The sequence below is a fragment of the Trichosurus vulpecula genome, chromosome 1 (genome assembly GCF_011100635.1).
Source record: "Trichosurus vulpecula isolate mTriVul1 chromosome 1, mTriVul1.pri, whole genome shotgun sequence".
Lineage (NCBI taxonomy): Eukaryota > Metazoa > Chordata > Mammalia > Diprotodontia > Phalangeridae > Trichosurus > Trichosurus vulpecula.
In genome coordinates, this window is record NC_050573.1 from 352512247 (window position 1) to 352517043 (window position 4797).

The following is a 4797-nucleotide window of genomic DNA, read 5'->3' on the forward strand; positions in this document are numbered from 1 at the left end:
GCGTAAGAGGAAGGAGGGAATCCCCATTTTATTAGATGGTGGGTGGGGGAAGGGTACATCATGCAGGCATCGTATTAGGAGGGTGCTGGTGCCCCCCAGCCAGCCTGGCAAGGATGCCTCAACAGCGTGCCGGGAGGGTAGGAAGGGAGTGGGCCAGGACATTGAAAAGTGACCCACAGGCAGCCTCCCTCCTAGCACCCCGCCCCCCCAGAAGGGGGTGGTGAGGAGAGGCGCTGTCTGTAGGGAGGTCACTGGTGGCAGGCATGGTCCCATCCCCTCCATACACGCCATAGAGGTGTGTCTTAGGAGACTGGAGCACCTCTGGTATGGAGTGGTAACATCCAATTAACCCTTTCACACACACACCTTGGGCAATCTCCCCGTAGAGAGAAGGAGGGACTATTTGGCGGGAGACCCTTGTCTGCTCAGGCCTTTAGGATATGGTGGATGCCACAGACCCAGGAGAGAGCTAGGTGACCCCTTCCCCAGGACAGGGAGCTGTGGGCTACTCCCCTGGGCTTTCTCTTCATTCAGTCTCACTAGGGAAGGAGGCAGGGGAGGGGCTGGCCCATCTAGGGGAAAAGGGACAGCCCCCAAGGCACAGGTGGCCAATCAGAAGGTCTCCTCAACAGCCCCCATAAGGCACCCAAACAGCTCCTCTAAGGCACTGTTTTGCTTGGGGGTGCTGGGCAGCCAAGACTTAAAATGTTTTTTGGTGTCTTGCTTGAATCTTCCTCCCTCCCTCTCTCTTTCTCTCCCGGGGTGCTGAGTTGCCAAACCCAACCAACTGGGCCGGGGTCTAGGAAGGGAAATCAGGAATGGCCTGATTTCTCTCCCCACCTAGGCTGCTTTCCCCTCTCCTGGTAGCCTGAAAGGTTCTGGGTAGAGCAGGCTTGGGGAATGTCTCTCTCTGATCTTTAGAGTGAGTTCCCTATTCTCTTCCCCAACCCTCCTCCTCCTGCCTTGCACTGAGCCACAAGAACTTGGAGAAGACCCACATGTGCCTAGACACGGTGCCCTATGGCTGGGGCTCTCTGATCGGAAGGGAAAAAGGGCAAACCCAGCGGTGAACCACTGGGGACAAGGATAGGAACGAAGCCTCAGGAGAAAGCAAGTCAGGGCCTGGACTAAGCTGGCAGCTGAGGGCAAGGGAGAGGGAAGGAAGGGGTTCAAAGTTCTCTCCCTCCTCCTCTCCTATGGAGAAAGGAGGGTGCTCTGGGGTCCCTGGATGGCTGGTTGGTTGGTTCAGAAAGGGCAAAGGCGGAGGCGGGGGGGAGAGGGGGGCGGGGGAGAGGTCAGAGATGGCTGGGGGGGGGGGGGACGGGGCAAGAGGATTACATGGACTCAAATTCATCAATTCGCTGCTTGGTGTTACCCTGGCTGATCTGACGCAGGGTCTTATGCTTGTTACGCCCCAGACGCATGTTCTCTGCATGAATCATGTCGTTGGTTGTCTTCTTGGAGTCATCTCCGGCGTTGACCAGCTCCGAGGTCAGGGCCTTCAGGTGTTTCTGGACCCGCTCGTTCTTCTCGGCCTCAGTGGTCCGCTCTTCCTCACTGCGGTCCTTGGTGGCGGCCTCAGCCCACAGATCAGCTCTAGCTTCAGCCGCATTCTCATCCTGCTCGTCGTCTTGTTCATTCTCATGGGGGGTGCTCATGGCATTCTTCAGCTCAGCCCGGGTCTTCTCCAAGTCCTCCTGGACCATTTGGACCTTCTGCTGCCATTCCACAGCCTCACTCTCCTTCTTCTGCCGGGCCAACTGGCTGATCCGGGCTCTGCCATCTCAGAGGCCAGCTGCTCCTGGGTCTTCTTTTGGTCCCGAGAGGCCCGGAGCAAGGCCTCCTTGGCCAGCTTTTTGGCTTCAGACTGGGCTCGCTTCTTCTCCTCTTCCAGCTCCAGAGTTTTCCGAGTGTGCTCTTCCAATTCTAGCTGAGCTTTCTTGGTCTGTTCCTCAATCTGCTTCAGTTTCTCCATCAGCTCCTCCTTCTCCCTCTCCATTTTTTCCTTCTCCTTCTCAGCTAGCTCTCGCTTCTTCTTTTCGTTCTCCAGGAGGGCCCTATCCATCTGCTTCTGATGTTTCTCCTCCTGGGCCTGGGCCTTCATCTGCTGTACCTCAATGGTGTCCGGCTTGCCGCGCTGCATGTACAGCTCATGGTTCCCCATGCACAGCGCCAGGATACGCTTGTTGATGCGGGACGGGGCGCATAGAAGACAAAGTCTGGAGCTTTCTTGTCAATTGGCTTGATGACAAATTTCTTATCATTAAAGGAAATGTTCCTGATTTCGCTCCAGGGGAAGCCAATCTTGGGGGTCAGCCTGCTCATAGGTGTTGAGTCCCAGGGCATCCACGCCCAGCCACAGCTCGGAACCTTTCTTGTTCTTGATGCTGAAGTAATTCACCCCGTGCATCTCCAGGTCTTGAGCTATCTTCAGATATTCCAGGACAGCATCTTCCCTCAGCATACCCCGGTGCTCCTCATGCCACACCTGGATCCTCTCCTCCCACTGATCTTTGTTCAGCTTGTGCTGCTCCAAGACTCTCTGGGGCAGAAGTTTGTCCCCAGCCAAGTACCAGCCTTGTGCACCTCCTTGTTGAAGTCGCCATACTTGGACTGGACTGCATAGGAGGCCAGCAAGACGGCAGTCTCCGGAGGGCAGTAGATGTCATCCTTGAGGATGCCTTCCTTGACTTGCAGGAAGAAGAGGCGCTGGGTGATGTCCCGAATGAGCTCCTTGGACACATCCTCAGGGTAAAACTTGGCCCGGAATTTGAAGAGCAGGGGGCTCTCCTTCCGCACATCCTGGACTGTCACCTTTTTTGTTGAGTTTCAGCCATGTGGAGAAACCCTTGGAATCTTGGCACTGCAGGCCAAAGAACCAAACCTCTCAGGCCGATGGTCTTTACGACCTGGTCAAAGAGTTGCTTTCCAGTGGTGTTCGGTTGGATGGCAAACTCCAACTCGGCATCCATGGTGGTCACCCGAACGCTGATCGTCTTGGGCATGGTGGCAGGCGAGTTGGCGAAGTTTCGCGGCAGGCGGTGAAGACAGGAGGCGGCCGCGACTCGAGCTCTGGGGGTCCGGGACTGGCTGCGTTCCTAGAGGCAGAGAGGCTGCTGCTCGGCTTCCTGCTAACTGATCTGACTCGGCAAACCCCACCCAGGAAAGAGCCGCCCCGGGCGCTCCGGCTGCTCCTTTATCTAGTCAGTCCAACGTTTAGGAAGGATATTGACAAGTTGGAGTCCACAAGGAAAACAAAAGTGGGGATGGGGTGAGAAATCACAATATGATAAAATTGACCAAAGGAATTAAAGACGGTAAGTCCGGAAATGAGACATCCTAATGTGGGGAATTATAGCTGCCCTTAAATCTTTGCAAGATTGTTATGTGGAAGAAGCATTAGATTTTATTTTGGTTGGTTCTAAAGATCAGAACTAGGACCAAGCAATGGAAATGAGTAGGAAGGAGATTTAGATTTAATATAAGAAATCTTTCTGACAATTAGAACAACCTCAAATTTAAATGTGCTTCATTTTGCAATATTGAACTACTGATATTTAGATCTAAATAGGTGACAGCTTATCAAGTAATTCAGGGATGGATTATACTAGACAACTTTTAAGGTCACTATCAACCATGTACAGTACTCTTCTTTTTCCCATTTCCTAGTCCCATTAAGACTGTTTTATATAGATTTGGAAAAAAAACTGTACATATAAACTTCTCATACATTGTACTATCATATATATATACCATTTTCTGTTATATTTTACTTGAAACATTTTTTTTCCTGACACTTAATCATTCATGGACTTTTATCTAAATCTAATTTTGCTCATTAAGCCAAGATACAGTCTCCCAATCAGTTTTGGCCATTAATGGGTCGCTTAAATGTTGGAGTTTGTTTTTCAGGGTTTTAGTCTAGTCTGAAATACTTTTTTTTTACATGTATCTGTTCTGTTTCTCCTTGTTACTTTGAATTATTCATGCTACTACATTATTAGCATTTAGCAGTAAGTGGAAGAAATGGTTGATCAGGTTGGTTGTAAACAAAGATTGTGGGCATAAAAGTAGTTGATTTGTGTTTAATAATGGCTTTAAGTTAAATATAAATATGATTCCTATTTTAAAAAACTATGTTGAGGGGGATGATGCTGTTCTATCAGTGTCAGCATGAAACTGACCAGCAGGGGGCACTCTGAGCTAAACTTTGGTTCAAACACCTTGCTAAAGCCCTATTTCAATGACATCTTCAACTCAATCTACACTACTGTAAATGAAATAAAATTCTATCGGGTGTGTGTGTGTGTGTGTGTGTGTGTGTGTGTGTGTGTTCTTCAAAAGAAAAGTATATTTACTGCCATTAAAATAGCTAAAAATTAGCACACAAATAGATTTGTGGAACCATTAAGATTTCTTTAAAAATATATTTTTTTCTTTTATCATTTCTTCTAATAAGAATAAGGGTTAGCTCTTCTGTAAGGAGCAGAGTGTAAAATATATTATGTCTGCTGACCAAACATTTTGCAAAGGATTTGCGGCCATACAGGGAAGAAACTTCTGGTATTATTGGCTTTAACAAAGTGCCCTAAGGGTTTAGGGATAATTTCAAGGAATTGATCTTATTCTTTCAGGATTTCATCTGGAGTAACCACAAGTATAGAGGGGAAGAGGTCATATATTTATTGCTCAATGTTTCCCCTTCACAGGGATTCAGTGGGTCTTTAATTAAATAAAAAATATAATGAATGTATCAATAGAATTTTCCTTCTTCTGAATTCCTCTTCCATAAGGAAG

General features: G+C 48.8%; 1 pseudogene; it reads right to left on the reverse strand.

Moving 5' to 3' along the window:
• Positions 1–1334: 1334 nt before the first annotated feature.
• LOC118833409 lies at positions 1335–3083 on the reverse strand (annotated as a pseudogene).
• Between the last annotated feature and the right edge of the window lie 1714 nt (positions 3084–4797).